The sequence below is a fragment of the Chiloscyllium plagiosum genome, unplaced genomic scaffold, assembly GCF_037043375.1.
Source record: "Chiloscyllium plagiosum isolate Xiang-an unplaced genomic scaffold, Cpla_swu_hap1 HiC_scaffold_32, whole genome shotgun sequence".
In the NCBI taxonomy this organism is placed as follows: domain Eukaryota; kingdom Metazoa; phylum Chordata; class Chondrichthyes; order Orectolobiformes; family Hemiscylliidae; genus Chiloscyllium; species Chiloscyllium plagiosum.
Genome location: NW_028270170.1, coordinates 9582339 through 9604114, shown reverse-complemented (window position 1 = coordinate 9604114; position 21776 = coordinate 9582339). Strand labels below are relative to the sequence as shown.

General features: G+C 47.1%; 29 non-coding genes across 29 annotated transcripts; all 29 read left to right on the top strand.

Annotated features, from left to right (window-relative positions):
- Positions 1-322: 322 nt before the first annotated feature.
- Positions 323-394, top strand: trnac-gca (transfer RNA cysteine (anticodon GCA)). The gene has a single exon. It is a non-coding gene; the product is annotated as a tRNA-Cys (tRNA).
- A 1005-nt stretch (positions 395-1399) lies between these two features.
- On the top strand, positions 1400-1471 carry trnac-gca (transfer RNA cysteine (anticodon GCA)). Its single transcript has one exon. It is a non-coding gene; the product is annotated as a tRNA-Cys (tRNA).
- A 986-nt stretch (positions 1472-2457) lies between these two features.
- Positions 2458-2529, top strand: trnac-gca (transfer RNA cysteine (anticodon GCA)). Its single transcript has one exon. It is a non-coding gene; the product is annotated as a tRNA-Cys (tRNA).
- Positions 2530-2996: 467 nt separating this feature from the next.
- Positions 2997-3068, top strand: trnac-gca (transfer RNA cysteine (anticodon GCA)). The gene has a single exon. It is a non-coding gene; the product is annotated as a tRNA-Cys (tRNA).
- A 466-nt stretch (positions 3069-3534) lies between these two features.
- trnac-gca (transfer RNA cysteine (anticodon GCA)) lies at positions 3535-3606 on the top strand. Its single transcript has one exon. It is a non-coding gene; the product is annotated as a tRNA-Cys (tRNA).
- A 986-nt stretch (positions 3607-4592) lies between these two features.
- On the top strand, positions 4593-4664 carry trnac-gca (transfer RNA cysteine (anticodon GCA)). The gene has a single exon. It is a non-coding gene; the product is annotated as a tRNA-Cys (tRNA).
- A 467-nt stretch (positions 4665-5131) lies between these two features.
- On the top strand, positions 5132-5203 carry trnac-gca (transfer RNA cysteine (anticodon GCA)). The gene has a single exon. It is a non-coding gene; the product is annotated as a tRNA-Cys (tRNA).
- Positions 5204-6208: 1005 nt separating this feature from the next.
- trnac-gca (transfer RNA cysteine (anticodon GCA)) lies at positions 6209-6280 on the top strand. Its single transcript has one exon. It is a non-coding gene; the product is annotated as a tRNA-Cys (tRNA).
- Positions 6281-7266: 986 nt separating this feature from the next.
- trnac-gca (transfer RNA cysteine (anticodon GCA)) lies at positions 7267-7338 on the top strand. The gene has a single exon. It is a non-coding gene; the product is annotated as a tRNA-Cys (tRNA).
- A 467-nt stretch (positions 7339-7805) lies between these two features.
- trnac-gca (transfer RNA cysteine (anticodon GCA)) lies at positions 7806-7877 on the top strand. The gene has a single exon. It is a non-coding gene; the product is annotated as a tRNA-Cys (tRNA).
- Positions 7878-8344: 467 nt separating this feature from the next.
- Positions 8345-8416, top strand: trnac-gca (transfer RNA cysteine (anticodon GCA)). The gene has a single exon. It is a non-coding gene; the product is annotated as a tRNA-Cys (tRNA).
- A 466-nt stretch (positions 8417-8882) lies between these two features.
- trnac-gca (transfer RNA cysteine (anticodon GCA)) lies at positions 8883-8954 on the top strand. The gene has a single exon. It is a non-coding gene; the product is annotated as a tRNA-Cys (tRNA).
- Positions 8955-9940: 986 nt separating this feature from the next.
- trnac-gca (transfer RNA cysteine (anticodon GCA)) lies at positions 9941-10012 on the top strand. The gene has a single exon. It is a non-coding gene; the product is annotated as a tRNA-Cys (tRNA).
- Positions 10013-10479: 467 nt separating this feature from the next.
- On the top strand, positions 10480-10551 carry trnac-gca (transfer RNA cysteine (anticodon GCA)). The gene has a single exon. It is a non-coding gene; the product is annotated as a tRNA-Cys (tRNA).
- Positions 10552-11017: 466 nt separating this feature from the next.
- Positions 11018-11089, top strand: trnac-gca (transfer RNA cysteine (anticodon GCA)). The gene has a single exon. It is a non-coding gene; the product is annotated as a tRNA-Cys (tRNA).
- Positions 11090-12075: 986 nt separating this feature from the next.
- On the top strand, positions 12076-12147 carry trnac-gca (transfer RNA cysteine (anticodon GCA)). Its single transcript has one exon. It is a non-coding gene; the product is annotated as a tRNA-Cys (tRNA).
- Positions 12148-12614: 467 nt separating this feature from the next.
- trnac-gca (transfer RNA cysteine (anticodon GCA)) lies at positions 12615-12686 on the top strand. Its single transcript has one exon. It is a non-coding gene; the product is annotated as a tRNA-Cys (tRNA).
- A 466-nt stretch (positions 12687-13152) lies between these two features.
- Positions 13153-13224, top strand: trnac-gca (transfer RNA cysteine (anticodon GCA)). Its single transcript has one exon. It is a non-coding gene; the product is annotated as a tRNA-Cys (tRNA).
- Positions 13225-14210: 986 nt separating this feature from the next.
- trnac-gca (transfer RNA cysteine (anticodon GCA)) lies at positions 14211-14282 on the top strand. The gene has a single exon. It is a non-coding gene; the product is annotated as a tRNA-Cys (tRNA).
- A 467-nt stretch (positions 14283-14749) lies between these two features.
- Positions 14750-14821, top strand: trnac-gca (transfer RNA cysteine (anticodon GCA)). The gene has a single exon. It is a non-coding gene; the product is annotated as a tRNA-Cys (tRNA).
- Positions 14822-15826: 1005 nt separating this feature from the next.
- Positions 15827-15898, top strand: trnac-gca (transfer RNA cysteine (anticodon GCA)). Its single transcript has one exon. It is a non-coding gene; the product is annotated as a tRNA-Cys (tRNA).
- Positions 15899-16884: 986 nt separating this feature from the next.
- trnac-gca (transfer RNA cysteine (anticodon GCA)) lies at positions 16885-16956 on the top strand. Its single transcript has one exon. It is a non-coding gene; the product is annotated as a tRNA-Cys (tRNA).
- Positions 16957-17423: 467 nt separating this feature from the next.
- trnac-gca (transfer RNA cysteine (anticodon GCA)) lies at positions 17424-17495 on the top strand. The gene has a single exon. It is a non-coding gene; the product is annotated as a tRNA-Cys (tRNA).
- A 466-nt stretch (positions 17496-17961) lies between these two features.
- On the top strand, positions 17962-18033 carry trnac-gca (transfer RNA cysteine (anticodon GCA)). The gene has a single exon. It is a non-coding gene; the product is annotated as a tRNA-Cys (tRNA).
- Positions 18034-19019: 986 nt separating this feature from the next.
- trnac-gca (transfer RNA cysteine (anticodon GCA)) lies at positions 19020-19091 on the top strand. The gene has a single exon. It is a non-coding gene; the product is annotated as a tRNA-Cys (tRNA).
- Positions 19092-19557: 466 nt separating this feature from the next.
- trnac-gca (transfer RNA cysteine (anticodon GCA)) lies at positions 19558-19629 on the top strand. The gene has a single exon. It is a non-coding gene; the product is annotated as a tRNA-Cys (tRNA).
- A 986-nt stretch (positions 19630-20615) lies between these two features.
- Positions 20616-20687, top strand: trnac-gca (transfer RNA cysteine (anticodon GCA)). Its single transcript has one exon. It is a non-coding gene; the product is annotated as a tRNA-Cys (tRNA).
- A 467-nt stretch (positions 20688-21154) lies between these two features.
- trnac-gca (transfer RNA cysteine (anticodon GCA)) lies at positions 21155-21226 on the top strand. Its single transcript has one exon. It is a non-coding gene; the product is annotated as a tRNA-Cys (tRNA).
- A 466-nt stretch (positions 21227-21692) lies between these two features.
- Positions 21693-21764, top strand: trnac-gca (transfer RNA cysteine (anticodon GCA)). Its single transcript has one exon. It is a non-coding gene; the product is annotated as a tRNA-Cys (tRNA).
- Positions 21765-21776: the final 12 nt, after the last annotated feature.

The following is a 21776-nucleotide window of genomic DNA, read 5'->3' as shown; positions in this document are numbered from 1 at the left end:
TTGCATTGTGAGATGTTGCAAAATACGCACTGCAGTGCCGAAACGAGAGCATGAAAGCATTGCATGTGCATTCGTTCAGCGCCGATGCAATCTATGAGGGCATCTGCGCAATATCTTACGTCCATCTAAACTCTGCCACTCAGCCATTTCCATTGCCGATGCAAATGCTATTGAAGTCAGACAGTCATTTTGGAGTTACGTTCCACATGCAAAACATCTCTGCTGCACGTAAACTGTTGAAAGGCGCAGATAAGAGAGTTGTTTTAGACAATTGTCACTGTATTATGCGGAAAGTGTAAACATGCAACGCAGCATAGCGGGTGGGGGTGTAGCTCAGTGGTAGAGCATTTGACTGCAGATCAAGAGGTCCCCAGTTCAAATCTGGGTGCCCCCTTTATACAAGCAACTTCCCTGCACTTGATCAGTTTTTCAAGTTGCTTCCGTAGCCCATTCTGCACAGGGCAGACTTCGGAAGGGGTATTTTGTTACCACAGCAAGGTTCCTTCTGTGATGAACAGCTGAAGGACACGAAGATCTGTGTTGCATCGTGAGATGTTGCAAAACATGCACTGCAGTGCCGAAACGAGAGCTTGAAAGCATTGCATGTGCATTCGGTCAGCGCCGATGCAACCTGTGAGGGCATCTGCGCAATATCTTACGTCCATCTAAACTCTGCAACTCAGCCATATCCATTGCCGATGCAAATGCTATTGAAGTCAGACGGTCAATTTGGAGTTACATTCCACATACAAAACATCTCTGCTGCACGTAAACTGTTGAAAGGCACAGACAAGAGAGTTGCTTTCGACAATTGTCACTGTATCATGATGAAAACTTAAACATGCAGTGCAGCGTTCTCATGGGGGTGTAGCTCAGTGGTAGAGCATTTGACTGCAGATCAAGAGGTCCCCAGTTCAAATCTGGGTGTCCCCTTTATACAAGCAATTTCCCTGCACTTGAGCAGTTTTCAAGTAACTTCCGTTACCCATTCTGCACAGGGCAGATTTAGGACGGGGCGTTTTGTTACCACAGCAAGGTTCCTTCTGTGATGAACAGCTGAAGGACACGAAGATCCATGTTGCATCGTGAGATGTTGCAAAATACGCACTGCAGTGCCGAAACGAGAGCTTGAAAGCATTGCATGTGCATTCGGTCAGCGCCGATGCAACCTGTGAGGGCATCTGCGCAATATCTTACGTCCATCTAAACTCTGCAACTCAGCCATATCCATTGCCGATGCAAATGCTATTGAAGTCAGACGGTCAATTTGGAGTTACATTCCACATACAAAACATCTCTGCTGCACGTAAACTGTTGAAAGGCACAGACAAGAGAGTTGTTTTTGAGAATTGTCACTGTACAATGCGGAAAGCTTAAACATGCACCGCAGCTTCCTCTTGGGGGTGTAGCTCAGTGGTAGAGCATTTGACTGCAGATCAAGAGGTCCCCAGTTCAAATCTGGGTGCCCCCTTTATACAAGCAATATCCCTGCACTTGAGCAGTTTTTCAACTAACTTCCGTAACCCATTCTGCACTGGGCAGACTTAGGAAGGAGTGTTTTGTTACCACAGCAAGGTTCCTTCTGTGATGGGAAAGTGAGGTCTGCAGATGCTGGACATCAGAGCTGAAAATATGTTGCTGGAAAAGCGCAGCAGGTCAGGCAGCATCCAGGGAACAGGAGAATCGACGTTTCGGGCATAAGCCCTTCTTCAGGAATGATCCTGAAGAAGGGCTTATGAAAGAAGCCTCATTCCTGAAGAAGGGCTTATGCCCGAAACGTCGATTCTCCTGTTCCCTGGATGCTGCCTGACCTGCTGCGCTTTTCCAGCAACACATTTTCAGCTCTGATCTCCAGCATCTGCAGACCTCACTTTCTCCTCAAAGATTTCAACCTACTGCGAATCCTCTCACAAGGATGCCTTCCTTGAAGAAGCTCTCTTCCTCCCTCTACAAAGATTTCAGTGAGTCCCTCTCTCACTGCACCCCCCAGGTCATCTCCTCATTCCTGAAGAAGGGCTTATGCCCGAAACGTAGATTCTCCTATTCCCTGGATGCTGCCTGACCTGCTGCGCTTTTCCAGCAACACATTTTCAGCTCCTTCTGTGATGAACAGCTGAAGGACACGAAGATCCATGTTGCATTGTGAGATGTTGCAAAATACGCACTGCAGTGCCGAAACGAGAGCATGAAAGCATTGCATGTGCATTCGTTCAGCGCCGATGCAATCTATGAGGGCATCTGCGCAATATCTTACGTCCATCTAAACTCTGCCACTCAGCCATTTCCATTGCCGATGCAAATGCTATTGAAGTCAGACAGTCATTTTGGAGTTACGTTCCACATGCAAAACATCTCTGCTGCACGTAAACTGTTGAAAGGCGCAGATAAGAGAGTTGTTTTAGACAATTGTCACTGTATTATGCGGAAAGTGTAAACATGCAACGCAGCATAGCGGGTGGGGGTGTAGCTCAGTGGTAGAGCATTTGACTGCAGATCAAGAGGTCCCCAGTTCAAATCTGGGTGCCCCCTTTATACAAGCAATATCCCTGCACTTGAGCAGTTTTTCAACGAACTTCCGTTACCCATTCTACACTGGGCAGATTTAGGAAGGGGTATTTTGTTACCACAGCAAGGTTCCTTCTGTGATGAACAGCTGAAGGACACGAAGATCTGTGTTGCATCGTGAGATGTTGCAAAACATGCACTGCAGTGCCAAAACGAGAGTTTGAAAGCATTGCATGTGCATTCGGTCTGCGCCGATGCAAACAGTGAGGGCATCTGCGCAATATCTTACGTCCATCTAAACTCTGCCACTCAGCCATTTCCATTGCCGATGCAAATGCTATTGAAGTCAGACAGTCATTTTGGAGTTACGTTCCACATGCAAAACATCTCTGCTGCACGTAAACTGTTGAAAGGTGCAGACAAGAGAGTTGCTTTCGACAATTGTCACTGTATCATGATGAAAACTTAAACATGCAGCGCAGCGTTCTCATGGGGGTGTAGCTCAGTGGTAGAGCATTTGACTGCAGATCAAGAGGTCCCCAGTTCAAATCTGGGTGCCCCCTTTATACAAGCAATTTCCCTGCACTTGAGCAGTTTTCAAGTAACTTCCGTTACCCATTCTGCACAGGGCAGATTTAGGACGGGGCGTTTTGTTACCACAGCAAGGTTCCTTCTGTAATGAACAGCTGAAGGACACGAAGATCCATGTTGAATCGTGAGATGTTGCAAAATACGCACTGCAGTGCCAAAACGAGAGTTTGAAAGCATTGCATGTGCATTCGGTCTGCGCCGATGCAAACAGTGAGGGCATCTGCGCAATATCTTACGTCCATCTAAACTCTGCAACTCAGCCATATCCATTGCCGATGCAAATGCTATTGAAGTCAGACGGTCAATTTGGAGTTACATTCCACATACAAAACATCTCTGCTGCACGTAAACTGTTGAAAGGCACAGACAAGAGAGTTGTTTTTGAGAATTGTCACTGTACAATGCGGAAAGCTTAAACATGCACCGCAGCTTCCTCTTGGGGGTGTAGCTCAGTGGTAGAGCATTTGACTGCAGATCAAGAGGTCCCCAGTTCAAATCTGGGTGCCCCCTTTATACAAGCAATATCCCTGCACTTGAGCAGTTTTTCAACTAACTTCCGTAACCCATTCTGCACTGGGCAGACTTAGGAAGGAGTGTTTTGTTACCACATCAAGGTTCCTTCTGTGATGGGAAAGTGAGGTCTGCAGATGCTGGACATCAGAGCTGAAAATATGTTGCTGGAAAAGCGCAGCAGGTCAGGCAGCATCCAGGGAACAGGAGAATCGACGTTTCGGGCATAAGCCCTTCTTCAGGAATGATCCTGAAGAAGGGCTTATGAAAAAAGCCTCATTCCTGAAGAAGGGCTTATGCCCGAAACGTCGATTCTCCTGTTCCCTGGATGCTGCCTGACCTGCTGCGCTTTTCCAGCAACACATTTTCAGCTCTGATCTCCAGCATCTGCAGACCTCACTTTCTCCTCAAAGATTTCAACCTACTGCGAATCCTCTCACAAGGATGCCTTCCTTGAAGAAGCTCTCTTCCTCCCTCTACAAAGATTTCAGTGAGTCCCTCTCTCACTGCACCCCCCAGGTCATCTCCTCATTCCTGAAGAAGGGCTTATGCCCGAAACGTAGATTCTCCTATTCCCTGGATGCTGCCTGACCTGCTGCGCTTTTCCAGCAACACATTTTCAGCTCCTTCTGTGATGAACAGCTGAAGGACACGAAGATCCATGTTGCATTGTGAGATGTTGCAAAATACGCACTGCAGTGCCGAAACGAGAGCATGAAAGCATTGCATGTGCATTCGTTCAGCGCCGATGCAATCTATGAGGGCATCTGCGCAATATCTTACGTCCATCTAAACTCTGCCACTCAGCCATTTCCATTGCCGATGCAAATGCTATTGAAGTCAGACAGTCATTTTGGAGTTACGTTCCACATGCAAAACATCTCTGCTGCACGTAAACTGTTGAAAGGCGCAGATAAGAGAGTTGTTTTAGACAATTGTCACTGTATTATGCGGAAAGTGTAAACATGCAACGCAGCATAGCGGGTGGGGGTGTAGCTCAGTGGTAGAGCATTTGACTGCAGATCAAGAGGTCCCCAGTTCAAATCTGGGTGCCCCCTTTATACAAGCAACTTCCCTGCACTTGATCAGTTTTTCAAGTTGCTTCCGTAGCCCATTCTGCACAGGGCAGACTTCGGAAGGGGTATTTTGTTACCACAGCAAGGTTCCTTCTGTGATGAACAGCTGAAGGACACGAAGATCTGTGTTGCATCGTGAGATGTTGCAAAACATGCACTGCAGTGCCGAAACGAGAGCTTGAAAGCATTGCATGTGCATTCGGTCAGCGCCGATGCAACCTGTGAGGGCATCTGCGCAATATCTTACGTCCATCTAAACTCTGCAACTCAGCCATATCCATTGCCGATGCAAATGCTATTGAAGTCAGACGGTCAATTTGGAGTTACATTCCACATACAAAACATCTCTGCTGCACGTAAACTGTTGAAAGGCACAGACAAGAGAGTTGTTTTTGAGAATTGTCACTGTACAATGCGGAAAGCTTAAACATACACCGCAGCTTCCTCTTGGGGGTGTAGCTCAGTGGTAGAGCATTTGACTGCAGATCAAGAGGTCCCCAGTTCAAATCTGGGTGCCCCCTTTATACAAGCAATATCCCTGCACTTGAGCAGTTTTTCAACGAACTTCCGTTACCCATTCTACACTGGGCAGATTTAGGAAGGGGTATTTTGTTACCACAGCAAGGTTCCTTCTGTGATGAACAGCTGAAGGACACGAAGATCTGTGTTGCATCGTGAGATGTTGCAAAACATGCACTGCAGTGCCAAAACGAGAGTTTGAAAGCATTGCATGTGCATTCGGTCTGCGCCGATGCAAACAGTGAGGGCATCTGCGCAATATCTTACGTCCATCTAAACTCTGCCACTCAGCCATTTCCATTGCCGATGCAAATGCTATTGAAGTCAGACAGTCATTTTGGAGTTACGTTCCACATGCAAAACATCTCTGCTGCACGTAAACTGTTGAAAGGTGCAGACAAGAGAGTTGCTTTCGACAATTGTCACTGTATCATGATGAAAACTTAAACATGCAGCGCAGCGTTCTCATGGGGGTGTAGCTCAGTGGTAGAGCATTTGACTGCAGATCAAGAGGTCCCCAGTTCAAATCTGGGTGTCCCCTTTATACAAGCAATTTCCCTGCACTTGAGCAGTTTTCAAGTAACTTCCGTTACCCATTCTGCACAGGGCAGATTTAGGACGGGGCGTTTTGTTACCACAGCAAGGTTCCTTCTGTGATGAACAGCTGAAGGACACGAAGATCCATGTTGCATCGTGAGATGTTGCAAAATACGCACTGCAGTGCCGAAACGAGAGCTTGAAAGCATTGCATGTGCATTCGGTCAGCGCCGATGCAACCTGTGAGGGCATCTGCGCAATATCTTACGTCCATCTAAACTCTGCAACTCAGCCATATCCATTGCCGATGCAAATGCTATTGAAGTCAGACGGTCAATTTGGAGTTACATTCCACATACAAAACATCTCTGCTGCACGTAAACTGTTGAAAGGCACAGACAAGAGAGTTGTTTTTGAGAATTGTCACTGTACAATGCGGAAAGCTTAAACATGCACCGCAGCTTCCTCTTGGGGGTGTAGCTCAGTGGTAGAGCATTTGACTGCAGATCAAGAGGTCCCCAGTTCAAATCTGGGTGCCCCCTTTATACAAGCAATATCCCTGCACTTGAGCAGTTTTTCAACTAACTTCCGTAACCCATTCTGCACTGGGCAGACTTAGGAAGGAGTGTTTTGTTACCACAGCAAGGTTCCTTCTGTGATGGGAAAGTGAGGTCTGCAGATGCTGGACATCAGAGCTGAAAATATGTTGCTGGAAAAGCGCAGCAGGTCAGGCAGCATCCAGGGAACAGGAGAATCGACGTTTCGGGCATAAGCCCTTCTTCAGGAATGATCCTGAAGAAGGGCTTATGAAAGAAGCCTCATTCCTGAAGAAGGGCTTATGCCCGAAATGTCGATTCTCCTGTTCCCTGGATGCTGCCTGACCTGCTGCGCTTTTCCAGCAACACATTTTCAGCTCTGATCTCCAGCATCTGCAGACCTCACTTTCTCCTCAAAGATTTCAACCTACTGCGAATCCTCTCACAAGGATGCCTTCCTTGAAGAAGCTCTCTTCCTCCCTCTACAAAGATTTCAGTGAGTCCCTCTCTCACTGCACCCCCCAGGTCATCTCCTCATTCCTGAAGAAGGGCTTATGCCCGAAACGTAGATTCTCCTATTCCCTGGATGCTGCCTGACCTGCTGCGCTTTTCCAGCAACACATTTTCAGCTCCTTCTGTGATGAACAGCTGAAGGACACGAAGATCCATGTTGCATTGTGAGATGTTGCAAAATACGCACTGCAGTGCCGAAACGAGAGCATGAAAGCATTGCATGTGCATTCGTTCAGCGCCGATGCAATCTATGAGGGCATCTGCGCAATATCTTACGTCCATCTAAACTCTGCCACTCAGCCATTTCCATTGCCGATGCAAATGCTATTGAAGTCAGACAGTCATTTTGGAGTTACGTTCCACATGCAAAACATCTCTGCTGCACGTAAACTGTTGAAAGGCGCAGATAAGAGAGTTGTTTTAGACAATTGTCACTGTATTATGCGGAAAGTGTAAACATGCAACGCAGCATAGCGGGTGGGGGTGTAGCTCAGTGGTAGAGCATTTGACTGCAGATCAAGAGGTCCCCAGTTCAAATCTGGGTGCCCCCTTTATACAAGCAATATCCCTGCACTTGAGCAGTTTTTCAAGTTGCTTCCGTAGCCCATTCTGCACAGGGCAGACTTCGGAAGGGGTATTTTGTTACCACAGCAAGGTTCCTTCTGTGATGAACAGCTGAAGGACACGAAGATCTGTGTTGCATCGTGAGATGTTGCAAAACATGCACTGCAGTGCCGAAACGAGAGCTTGAAAGCATTGCATGTGCATTCGGTCAGCGCCGATGCAACCTGTGAGGGCATCTGCGCAATATCTTACGTCCATCTAAACTCTGCAACTCAGCCATATCCATTGCCGATGCAAATGCTATTGAAGTCAGACGGTCAATTTGGAGTTACATTCCACATACAAAACATCTCTGCTGCACGTAAACTGTTGAAAGGCACAGACAAGAGAGTTGTTTTTGAGAATTGTCACTGTACAATGCGGAAAGCTTAAACATACACCGCAGCTTCCTCTTGGGGGTGTAGCTCAGTGGTAGAGCATTTGACTGCAGATCAAGAGGTCCCCAGTTCAAATCTGGGTGCCCCCTTTATACAAGCAATATCCCTGCACTTGAGCAGTTTTTCAACGAACTTCCGTTACCCATTCTACACTGGGCAGATTTAGGAAGGGGTATTTTGTTACCACAGCAAGGTTCCTTCTGTGATGAACAGCTGAAGGACACGAAGATCTGTGTTGCATCGTGAGATGTTGCAAAACATGCACTGCAGTGCCAAAACGAGAGTTTGAAAGCATTGCATGTGCATTCGGTCTGCGCCGATGCAAACAGTGAGGGCATCTGCGCAATATCTTACGTCCATCTAAACTCTGCCACTCAGCCATTTCCATTGCCGATGCAAATGCTATTGAAGTCAGACAGTCATTTTGGAGTTACGTTCCACATGCAAAACATCTCTGCTGCACGTAAACTGTTGAAAGGTGCAGACAAGAGAGTTGCTTTCGACAATTGTCACTGTATCATGATGAAAACTTAAACATGCAGCGCAGCGTTCTCATGGGGGTGTAGCTCAGTGGTAGAGCATTTGACTGCAGATCAAGAGGTCCCCAGTTCAAATCTGGGTGCCCCCTTTATACAAACAATTTCCCTGCACTTGAGCAGTTTTCAAGTAACTTCCGTTACCCATTCTGCACAGGGCAGATTTAGGACGTGGCGTTTTGTTACCACAGCAAGGTTCCTTCTGTGATGAACAGCTGAAGGACACGAAGATCCATGTTGCATCGTGAGATGTTGCAAAATACGCACTGCAGTGCCAAAACGAGAGTTTGAAAGCATTGCATGTGCATTCGGTCTGCGCCGAGGCAAACAGTGAGGGCATCTGCGCAATATCTTACGTCCATCTAAACTCTGCAACTCAGCCATATCCATTGCCGATGCAAATGCTATTGAAGTCAGACGGTCAATTTGGAGTTACATTCCACATACAAAACATCTCTGCTGCACGTAAACTGTTGAAAGGCACAGACAAGAGAGTTGTTTTTGAGAATTGTCACTGTACAATGCGGAAAGCTTAAACATGCACCGCAGCTTCCTCTTGGGGGTGTAGCTCAGTGGTAGAGCATTTGACTGCAGATCAAGAGGTCCCCAGTTCAAATCTGGGTGCCCCCTTTATACAAGCAATATCCCTGCACTTGAGCAGTTTTTCAACTAACTTCCGTAACCCATTCTGCACTGGGCAGACTTAGGAAGGAGTGTTTTGTTACCACAGCAAGGTTCCTTCTGTGATGGGAAAGTGAGGTCTGCAGATGCTGGACATCAGAGCTGAAAATATGTTGCTGGAAAAGCGCAGCAGGTCAGGCAGCATCCAGGGAACAGGAGAATCGACGTTTCGGGCATAAGCCCTTCTTCAGGAATGATCCTGAAGAAGGGCTTATGAAAGAAGCCTCATTCCTGAAGAAGGGCTTATGCCCGAAACGTCGATTCTCCTGTTCCCTGGATGCTGCCTGACCTGCTGCGCTTTTCCAGCAACACATTTTCAGCTCTGATCTCCAGCATCTGCAGACCTCACTTTCTCCTCAAAGATTTCAACCTACTGCGAATCCTCTCACAAGGATGCCTTCCTTGAAGAAGCTCTCTTCCTCCCTCTACAAAGATTTCAGTGAGTCCCTCTCTCACTGCACCCCCCAGGTCATCTCCTCATTCCTGAAGAAGGGCTTATGCCCGAAACGTAGATTCTCCTATTCCCTGGATGCTGCCTGACCTGCTGCGCTTTTCCAGCAACACATTTTCAGCTCCTTCTGTGATGAACAGCTGAAGGACACGAAGATCCATGTTGCATTGTGAGATGTTGCAAAATACGCACTGCAGTGCCGAAACGAGAGCATGAAAGCATTGCATGTGCATTCGTTCAGCGCCGATGCAATCTATGAGGGCATCTGCGCAATATCTTACGTCCATCTAAACTCTGCCACTCAGCCATTTCCATTGCCGATGCAAATGCTATTGAAGTCAGACAGTCATTTTGGAGTTACGTTCCACATGCAAAACATCTCTGCTGCACGTAAACTGTTGAAAGGCGCAGATAAGAGAGTTGTTTTAGACAATTGTCACTGTATTATGCGGAAAGTGTAAACATGCAACGCAGCATAGCGGGTGGGGGTGTAGCTCAGTGGTAGAGCATTTGACTGCAGATCAAGAGGTCCCCAGTTCAAATCTGGGTGCCCCCTTTATACAAGCAATATCCCTGCACTTGAGCAGTTTTTCAACGAACTTCCGTTACCCATTCTACACTGGGCAGATTTAGGAAGGGGTATTTTGTTACCACAGCAAGGTTCCTTCTGTGATGAACAGCTGAAGGACACGAAGATCTGTGTTGCATCGTGAGATGTTGCAAAACATGCACTGCAGTGCCAAAACGAGAGTTTGAAAGCATTGCATGTGCATTCGGTCTGCGCCGATGCAAACAGTGAGGGCATCTGCGCAATATCTTACGTCCATCTAAACTCTGCCACTCAGCCATTTCCATTGCCGATGCAAATGCTATTGAAGTCAGACAGTCATTTTGGAGTTACGTTCCACATGCAAAACATCTCTGCTGCACGTAAACTGTTGAAAGGTGCAGACAAGAGAGTTGCTTTCGACAATTGTCACTGTATCATGATGAAAACTTAAACATGCAGCGCAGCGTTCTCATGGGGGTGTAGCTCAGTGGTAGAGCATTTGACTGCAGATCAAGAGGTCCCCAGTTCAAATCTGGGTGCCCCCTTTATACAAGCAATTTCCCTGCACTTGAGCAGTTTTCAAGTAACTTCCGTTACCCATTCTGCACAGGGCAGATTTAGGACGGGGCGTTTTGTTACCACAGCAAGGTTCCTTCTGTAATGAACAGCTGAAGGACACGAAGATCCATGTTGAATCGTGAGATGTTGCAAAATACGCACTGCAGTGCCAAAACGAGAGTTTGAAAGCATTGCATGTGCATTCGGTCTGCGCCGATGCAAACAGTGAGGGCATCTGCGCAATATCTTACGTCCATCTAAACTCTGCAACTCAGCCATATCCATTGCCGATGCAAATGCTATTGAAGTCAGACGGTCAATTTGGAGTTACATTCCACATACAAAACATCTCTGCTGCACGTAAACTGTTGAAAGGCACAGACAAGAGAGTTGTTTTTGAGAATTGTCACTGTACAATGCGGAAAGCTTAAACATGCACCGCAGCTTCCTCTTGGGGGTGTAGCTCAGTGGTAGAGCATTTGACTGCAGATCAAGAGGTCCCCAGTTCAAATCTGGGTGCCCCCTTTATACAAGCAATATCCCTGCACTTGAGCAGTTTTTCAACTAACTTCCGTAACCCATTCTGCACTGGGCAGACTTAGGAAGGAGTGTTTTGTTACCACATCAAGGTTCCTTCTGTGATGGGAAAGTGAGGTCTGCAGATGCTGGACATCAGAGCTGAAAATATGTTGCTGGAAAAGCGCAGCAGGTCAGGCAGCATCCAGGGAACAGGAGAATCGACGTTTCGGGCATAAGCCCTTCTTCAGGAATGATCCTGAAGAAGGGCTTATGAAAAAAGCCTCATTCCTGAAGAAGGGCTTATGCCCGAAACGTCGATTCTCCTGTTCCCTGGATGCTGCCTGACCTGCTGCGCTTTTCCAGCAACACATTTTCAGCTCTGATCTCCAGCATCTGCAGACCTCACTTTCTCCTCAAAGATTTCAACCTACTGCGAATCCTCTCACAAGGATGCCTTCCTTGAAGAAGCTCTCTTCCTCCCTCTACAAAGATTTCAGTGAGTCCCTCTCTCACTGCACCCCCCAGGTCATCTCCTCATTCCTGAAGAAGGGCTTATGCCCGAAACGTAGATTCTCCTATTCCCTGGATGCTGCCTGACCTGCTGCGCTTTTCCAGCAACACATTTTCAGCTCCTTCTGTGATGAACAGCTGAAGGACACGAAGATCCATGTTGCATTGTGAGATGTTGCAAAATACGCACTGCAGTGCCGAAACGAGAGCATGAAAGCATTGCATGTGCATTCGTTCAGCGCCGATGCAATCTATGAGGGCATCTGCGCAATATCTTACGTCCATCTAAACTCTGCCACTCAGCCATTTCCATTGCCGATGCAAATGCTATTGAAGTCAGACAGTCATTTTGGAGTTACGTTCCACATGCAAAACATCTCTGCTGCACGTAAACTGTTGAAAGGCGCAGATAAGAGAGTTGTTTTAGACAATTGTCACTGTATTATGCGGAAAGTGTAAACATGCAACGCAGCATAGCGGGTGGGGGTGTAGCTCAGTGGTAGAGCATTTGACTGCAGATCAAGAGGTCCCCAGTTCAAATCTGGGTGCCCCCTTTATACAAGCAACTTCCCTGCACTTGATCAGTTTTTCAAGTTGCTTCCGTAGCCCATTCTGCACAGGGCAGACTTCGGAAGGGGTATTTTGTTACCACAGCAAGGTTCCTTCTGTGATGAACAGCTGAAGGACACGAAGATCTGTGTTGCATCGTGAGATGTTGCAAAACATGCACTGCAGTGCCAAAACGAGAGTTTGAAAGCATTGCATGTGCATTCGGTCTGCGCCGATGCAAACAGTGAGGGCATCTGCGCAATATCTTACGTCCATCTAAACTCTGCCACTCAGCCATTTCCATTGCCGATGCAAATGCTATTGAAGTCAGACAGTCATTTTGGAGTTACGTTCCACATGCAAAACATCTCTGCTGCACGTAAACTGTTGAAAGGTGCAGACAAGAGAGTTGCTTTCGACAATTGTCACTGTATCATGATGAAAACTTAAACATGCAGCGCAGCGTTCTCATGGGGGTGTAGCTCAGTGGTAGAGCATTTGACTGCAGATCAAGAGGTCCCCAGTTCAAATCTGGGTGCCCCCTTTATACAAGCAATTTCCCTGCACTTGAGCAGTTTTCAAGTAACTTCCGTTACCCATTCTGCACAGGGCAGATTTAGGACGGGGCGTTTTGTTACCACAGCAAGGTTCCTTCTGTAATGAACAGCTGAAGGACACGAAGATCCATGTTGAATCGTGAGATGTTGCAAAATACGCACTGCAGTGCCAAAACGAGAGTTTGAAAGCATTGCATGTGCATTCGGTCTGCGCCGATGCAAACAGTGAGGGCATCTGCGCAATATCTTACGTCCATCTAAACTCTGCAACTCAGCCATATCCATTGCCGATGCAAATGCTATTGAAGTCAGACGGTCAATTTGGAGTTACATTCCACATACAAAACATCTCTGCTGCACGTAAACTGTTGAAAGGCACAGACAAGAGAGTTGTTTTTGAGAATTGTCACTGTACAATGCGGAAAGCTTAAACATGCACCGCAGCTTCCTCTTGGGGGTGTAGCTCAGTGGTAGAGCATTTGACTGCAGATCAAGAGGTCCCCAGTTCAAATCTGGGTGCCCCCTTTATACAAGCAATATCCCTGCACTTGAGCAGTTTTTCAACTAACTTCCGTAACCCATTCTGCACTGGGCAGACTTAGGAAGGAGTGTTTTGTTACCACATCAAGGTTCCTTCTGTGATGGGAAAGTGAGGTCTGCAGATGCTGGACATCAGAGCTGAAAATATGTTGCTGGAAAAGCGCAGCAGGTCAGGCAGCATCCAGGGAACAGGAGAATCGACGTTTCGGGCATAAGCCCTTCTTCAGGAATGATCCTGAAGAAGGGCTTATGAAAAAAGCCTCATTCCTGAAGAAGGGCTTATGCCCGAAACGTCGATTCTCCTGTTCCCTGGATGCTGCCTGACCTGCTGCGCTTTTCCAGCAACACATTTTCAGCTCTGATCTCCAGCATCTGCAGACCTCACTTTCTCCTCAAAGATTTCAACCTACTGCGAATCCTCTCACAAGGATGCCTTCCTTGAAGAAGCTCTCTTCCTCCCTCTACAAAGATTTCAGTGAGTCCCTCTCTCACTGCACCCCCCAGGTCATCTCCTCATTCCTGAAGAAGGGCTTATGCCCGAAACGTAGATTCTCCTATTCCCTGGATGCTGCCTGACCTGCTGCGCTTTTCCAGCAACACATTTTCAGCTCCTTCTGTGATGAACAGCTGAAGGACACGAAGATCCATGTTGCATTGTGAGATGTTGCAAAATACGCACTGCAGTGCCGAAACGAGAGCATGAAAGCATTGCATGTGCATTCGTTCAGCGCCGATGCAATCTATGAGGGCATCTGCGCAATATCTTACGTCCATCTAAACTCTGCCACTCAGCCATTTCCATTGCCGATGCAAATGCTATTGAAGTCAGACAGTCATTTTGGAGTTACGTTCCACATGCAAAACATCTCTGCTGCACGTAAACTGTTGAAAGGCGCAGATAAGAGAGTTGTTTTAGACAATTGTCACTGTATTATGCGGAAAGTGTAAACATGCAACGCAGCATAGCGGGTGGGGGTGTAGCTCAGTGGTAGAGCATTTGACTGCAGATCAAGAGGTCCCCAGTTCAAATCTGGGTGCCCCCTTTATACAAGCAACTTCCCTGCACTTGATCAGTTTTTCAAGTTGCTTCCGTAGCCCATTCTGCACAGGGCAGACTTCGGAAGGGGTATTTTGTTACCACAGCAAGGTTCCTTCTGTGATGAACAGCTGAAGGACACGAAGATCTGTGTTGCATCGTGAGATGTTGCAAAACATGCACTGCAGTGCCGAAACGAGAGCTTGAAAGCATTGCATGTGCATTCGGTCAGCGCCGATGCAACCTGTGAGGGCATCTGCGCAATATCTTACGTCCATCTAAACTCTGCAACTCAGCCATATCCATTGCCGATGCAAATGCTATTGAAGTCAGACGGTCAATTTGGAGTTACATTCCACATACAAAACATCTCTGCTGCACGTAAACTGTTGAAAGGCACAGACAAGAGAGTTGTTTTTGAGAATTGTCACTGTACAATGCGGAAAGCTTAAACATACACCGCAGCTTCCTCTTGGGGGTGTAGCTCAGTGGTAGAGCATTTGACTGCAGATCAAGAGGTCCCCAGTTCAAATCTGGGTGCCCCCTTTATACAAGCAATATCCCTGCACTTGAGCAGTTTTTCAACGAACTTCCGTTACCCATTCTACACTGGGCAGATTTAGGAAGGGGTATTTTGTTACCACAGCAAGGTTCCTTCTGTGATGAACAGCTGAAGGACACGAAGATCTGTGTTGCATCGTGAGATGTTGCAAAACATGCACTGCAGTGCCAAAACGAGAGTTTGAAAGCATTGCATGTGCATTCGGTCTGCGCCGATGCAAACAGTGAGGGCATCTGCGCAATATCTTACGTCCATCTAAACTCTGCCACTCAGCCATTTCCATTGCCGATGCAAATGCTATTGAAGTCAGACAGTCATTTTGGAGTTACGTTCCACATGCAAAACATCTCTGCTGCACGTAAACTGTTGAAAGGTGCAGACAAGAGAGTTGCTTTCGACAATTGTCACTGTATCATGATGAAAACTTAAACATGCAGCGCAGCGTTCTCATGGGGGTGTAGCTCAGTGGTAGAGCATTTGACTGCAGATCAAGAGGTCCCCAGTTCAAATCTGGGTGTCCCCTTTATACAAGCAATTTCCCTGCACTTGAGCAGTTTTCAAGTAACTTCCGTTACCCATTCTGCACAGGGCAGATTTAGGACGGGGCGTTTTGTTACCACAGCAAGGTTCCTTCTGTGATGAACAGCTGAAGGACACGAAGATCCATGTTGCATCGTGAGATGTTGCAAAATACGCACTGCAGTGCCGAAACGAGAGCTTGAAAGCATTGCATGTGCATTCGGTCAGCGCCGATGCAACCTGTGAGGGCATCTGCGCAATATCTTACGTCCATCTAAACTCTGCAACTCAGCCATAGCCATTGCCGATGCAAATGCTATTGAAGTCAGACGGTCAATTTGGAGTTACATTCCACATACAAAACATCTCTGCTGCACGTAAACTGTTGAAAGGCACAGACAAGAGAGTTGTTTTTGAGAATTGTCACTGTACAATGCGGAAAGCTTAAACATGCACCGCAGCTTCCTCTTGGGGGTGTAGCTCAGTGGTAGAGCATTTGACTGCAGATCAAGAGGTCCCCAGTTCAAATCTGGGTGCCCCCTTTATACAAGCAATATCCCTGCACTTGAGCAGTTTTTCAACTAACTTCCGTAACCCATTCTGCACTGGGCAGACTTAGGAAGGAGTGTTTTGTTACCACAGCAAGGTTCCTTCTGTGATGGGAAAGTGAGGTCTGCAGATGCTGGACATCAGAGCTGAAAATATGTTGCTGGAAAAGCGCAGCAGGTCAGGCAGCATCCAGGGAACAGGAGAATCGACGTTTCGGGCATAAGCCCTTCTTCAGGAATGATCCTGAAGAAGGGCTTATGAAAGAAGCCTCATTCCTGAAGAAGGGCTTATGCCCGAAACGTCGATTCTCCTGTTCCCTGGATGCTGCCTGACCTGCTGCGCTTTTCCAGCAACACATTTTCAGCTCTGATCTCCAGCATCTGCAGACCTCACTTTCTCCTCAAAGATTTCAACCTACTGCGAATCCTCTCACAAGGATGCCTTCCTTGAAGAAGCTCTCTTCCTCCCTCTACAAAGATTTCAGTGAGTCCCTCTCTCACTGCACCCCCCAGGTCATCTCCTCATTCCTGAAGAAGGGCTTATGCCCGAAACGTAGATTCTCCTATTCCCTGGATGCTGCCTGACCTGCTGCGCTTTTCCAGCAACACATTTTCAGCTCCTTCTGTGATGAACAGCTGAAGGACACGAAGATCCATGTTGCATTGTGAGATGTTGCAAAATACGCACTGCAGTGCCGAAACGAGAGCATGAAAGCATTGCATGTGCATTCGTTCAGCGCCGATGCAATCTATGAGGGCATCTGCGCAATATCTTACGTCCATCTAAACTCTGCCACTCAGCCATTTCCATTGCCGATGCAAATGCTATTGAAGTCAGACAGTCATTTTGGAGTTACGTTCCACATGCAAAACATCTCTGCTGCACGTAAACTGTTGAAAGGCGCAGATAAGAGAGTTGTTTTAGACAATTGTCACTGTATTATGCGGAAAGTGTAAACATGCAACGCAGCATAGCGGGTGGGGGTGTAGCTCAGTGGTAGAGCATTTGACTGCAGATCAAGAGGTCCCCAGTTCAAATCTGGGTGCCCCCTTTATACAAGCAATATCCCTGCACTTGAGCAGTTTTTCAACGAACTTCCGTTACCCATTCTACACTGGGCAGATTTAGGAAGGGGTATTTTGTTACCACAGCAAGGTTCCTTCTGTGATGAACAGCTGAAGGACACGAAGATCTGTGTTGCATCGTGAGATGTTGCAAAACATGCACTGCAGTGCCAAAACGAGAGTTTGAAAGCATTGCATGTGCATTCGGTCTGCGCCGATGCAAACAGTGAGGGCATCTGCGCAATATCTTACGTCCATCTAAACTCTGCCACTCAGCCATTTCCATTGCCGATGCAAATGCTATTGAAGTCAGACAGTCATTTTGGAGTTACGTTCCACATGCAAAACATCTCTGCTGCACGTAAACTGTTGAAAGGTGCAGACAAGAGAGTTGCTTTCGACAATTGTCACTGTATCATGATGAAAACTTAAACATGCAGCGCAGCGTTCTCATGGGGGTGTAGCTCAGTGGTAGAGCATTTGACTGCAGATCAAGAGGTCCCCAGTTCAAATCTGGGTGCCCCCTTTATACAAGCAATTTCCCTGCACTTGAGCAGTTTTCAAGTAACTTCCGTTACCCATTCTGCACAGGGCAGATTTAGGACGGGGCGTTTTGTTACCACAGCAAGGTTCCTTCTGTAATGAACAGCTGAAGGACACGAAGATCCATGTTGAATCGTGAGATGTTGCAAAATACGCACTGCAGTGCCAAAACGAGAGTTTGAAAGCATTGCATGTGCATTCGGTCTGCGCCGATGCAAACAGTGAGGGCATCTGCGCAATATCTTACGTCCATCTAAACTCTGCAACTCAGCCATATCCATTGCCGATGCAAATGCTATTGAAGTCAGACGGTCAATTTGGAGTTACATTCCACATACAAAACATCTCTGCTGCACGTAAACTGTTGAAAGGCACAGACAAGAGAGTTGTTTTTGAGAATTGTCACTGTACAATGCGGAAAGCTTAAACATGCACCGCAGCTTCCTCTTGGGGGTGTAGCTCAGTGGTAGAGCATTTGACTGCAGATCAAGAGGTCCCCAGTTCAAATCTGGGTGCCCCCTTTATACAAGCAATATCCCTGCACTTGAGCAGTTTTTCAACTAACTTCCGTAACCCATTCTGCACTGGGCAGACTTAGGAAGGAGTGTTTTGTTACCACATCAAGGTTCCTTCTGTAATGGGAAAGTGAGGTCTGCAGATGCTGGACATCAGAGCTGAAAATATGTTGCTGGAAAAGCGCAGCAGGTCAGGCAGCATCCAGGGAACAGGAGAATCGACGTTTCGGGCATAAGCCCTTCTTCAGGAATGATCCTGAAGAAGGGCTTATGAAAAAAGCCTCATTCCTGAAGAAGGGCTTATGCCCGAAACGTCGATTCTCCTGTTCCCTGGATGCTGCCTGACCTGCTGCGCTTTTCCAGCAACACATTTTCAGCTCTGATCTCCAGCATCTGCAGACCTCACTTTCTCCTCAAAGATTTCAACCTACTGCGAATCCTCTCACAAGGATGCCTTCCTTGAAGAAGCTCTCTTCCTCCCTCTACAAAGATTTCAGTGAGTCCCTCTCTCACTGCACCCCCCAGGTCATCTCCTCATTCCTGAAGAAGGGCTTATGCCCGAAACGTAGATTCTCCTATTCCCTGGATGCTGCCTGACCTGCTGCGCTTTTCCAGCAACACATTTTCAGCTCCTTCTGTGATGAACAGCTGAAGGACACGAAGATCCATGTTGCATTGTGAGATGTTGCAAAATACGCACTGCAGTGCCGAAACGAGAGCATGAAAGCATTGCATGTGCATTCGTTCAGCGCCGATGCAATCTATGAGGGCATCTGCGCAATATCTTACGTCCATCTAAACTCTGCCACTCAGCCATTTCCATTGCCGATGCAAATGCTATTGAAGTCAGACAGTCATTTTGGAGTTACGTTCCACATGCAAAACATCTCTGCTGCACGTAAACTGTTGAAAGGCGCAGATAAGAGAGTTGTTTTAGACAATTGTCACTGTATTATGCGGAAAGTGTAAACATGCAACGCAGCATAGCGGGTGGGGGTGTAGCTCAGTGGTAGAGCATTTGACTGCAGATCAAGAGGTCCCCAGTTCAAATCTGGGTGCCCCCTTTATACAAGCAATTTCCCTGCACTTGAGCAGTTTTCAAGTAACTTCCGTTACCCATTCTGCACAGGGCAGATTTAGGACGGGGCGTTTTGTTACCACAGCAAGGTTCCTTCTGTGATGAACAGCTGAAGGACACGAAGATCCATGTTGAATCGTGAGATGTTGCAAAATACGCACTGCAGTGCCAAAACGAGAGTTTGAAAGCATTGCATGTGCATTCGGTCTGCGCCGATGCAAACAGTGAGGGCATCTGCGCAATATCTTACGTCCATCTAAACTCTGCAACTCAGCCATATCCATTGCCGATGCAAATGCTATTGAAGTCAGACGGTCAATTTGGAGTTACATTCCACATACAAAACATCTCTGCTGCACGTAAACTGTTGAAAGGCACAGACAAGAGAGTTGTTTTTGAGAATTGTCACTGTACAATGCGGAAAGCTTAAACATGCACCGCAGCTTCCTCTTGGGGGTGTAGCTCAGTGGTAGAGCATTTGACTGCAGATCAAGAGGTCCCCAGTTCAAATCTGGGTGCCCCCTTTATACAAGCAATATCCCTGCACTTGAGCAGTTTTTCAACTAACTTCCGTAACCCATTCTGCACTGGGCAGACTTAGGAAGGAGTGTTTTGTGACCACAGCAAGGTTCCTTCTGTGATGGGAAAGTGAGGTCTGCAGATGCTGGACATCAGAGCTGAAAATATGTTGCTGGAAAAGCGCAGCAGGTCAGGCAGCATCCAGGGAACAGGAGAATCGACGTTTCGGGCATAAGCCCTTCTTCAGGAATGATCCTGAAGAAGGGCTTATGAAAAAAGCCTCATTCCTGAAGAAGGGCTTATGCCCGAAACGTCGATTCTCCTGTTCCCTGGATGCTGCCTGACCTGCTGCGCTTTTCCAGCAACACATTTTCAGCTCTGATCTCCAGCATCTGCAGACCTCACTTTCTCCTCAAAGATTTCAACCTACTGCGAATCCTCTCACAAGGATGCCTTCCTTGAAGAAGCTCTCTTCCTCCCTCTACAAAGATTTCAGTGAGTCCCTCTCTCACTGCACCCCCCAGGTCATCTCCTCATTCCTGAAGAAGGGCTTATGCCCGAAACGTAGATTCTCCTATTCCCTGGATGCTGCCTGACCTGCTGCGCTTTTCCAGCAACACATTTTCAGCTCCTTCTGTGATGAACAGCTGAAGGACACGAAGATGCATGTTGCATTGTGAGATGTTGCAAAATACGCACTGCAGTGCCGAAACGAGAGCATGAAAGCATTGCATGTGCATTCGTTCAGCGCCGATGCAATCTATAAGGGCATCTGCGCAATATCTTACGTCCATCTAAACTCTGCCACTCAGCCATTTCCATTGCCGATGCAAATGCTATTGAAGTCAGACAGTCATTTTGGAGTTACGTTCCACATGCAAAACATCTCTGCTGCACGTAAACTGTTGAAAGGCGCAGATAAGAGAGTTGTTTTAGACAATTGTCACTGTATTATGCGGAAAGTGTAAACATGCAACGCAGCATAGCGGGTGGGGGTGTAGCTCAGTGGTAGAGCATTTGACTGCAGATCAAGAGGTCCCCAGTTCAAATCTGGGTGCCCCCTTTATACAAGCAATATCCCTGCACTTGAGCAGTTTTTCAACGAACTTCCGTTACCCATTCTACACTGGGCAGATTTAGGAAGGGGTATTTTGTTACCACAGCAAGGTTCCTTCTGTGATGAACAGCTGAAGGACACGAAGATCTGTGTTGCATCGTGAGATGTTGCAAAACATGCACTGCAGTGCCAAAACGAGAGTTTGAAAGCATTGCATGTGCATTCGGTCTGCGCCGATGCAAACAGTGAGGGCATCTGCGCAATATCTTACGTCCATCTAAACTCTGCCACTCAGCCATTTCCATTGCCGATGCAAATGCTATTGAAGTCAGACAGTCATTTTGGAGTTACGTTCCACATGCAAAACATCTCTGCTGCACGTAAACTGTTGAAAGGTGCAGACAAGAGAGTTGCTTTCGACAATTGTCACTGTATCATGATGAAAACTTAAACATGCAGCGCAGCGTTCTCATGGGGGTGTAGCTCAGTGGTAGAGCATTTGACTGCAGATCAAGAGGTCCCCAGTTCAAATCTGGGTGCCCCCTTTATACAAGCAATTTCCCTGCACTTGAGCAGTTTTCAAGTAACTTCCGTTACCCATTCTGCACAGGGCAGATTTAGGACGTGGCGTTTTGTTACCACAGCAAGGTTCCTTCTGTGATGAACAGCTGAAGGACACGAAGATCCATGTTGCATCGTGAGATGTTGCAAAATACGCACTGCAGTGCCAAAACGAGAGTTTGAAAGCATTGCATGTGCATTCGGTCTGCGCCGATGCAAACAGTGAGGGCATCTGCGCAATATCTTACGTCCATCTAAACTCTGCAACTCAGCCATGTCCATTGCCGATGCAAATGCTATTGAAGTCAGACGGTCAATTTGGAGTTACATTCCACATACAAAACATCTCTGCTGCACGTAAACTGTTGAAAGGCACAGACAAGAGAGTTGTTTTTGAGAATTGTCACTGTACAATGCGGAAAGCTTAAACATGCACCGCAGCTTCCTCTTGGGGGTGTAGCTCAGTGGTAGAGCATTTGACTGCAGATCAAGAGGTCCCCAGTTCAAATCTGGGTGCCCCCTTTATACAAGCAA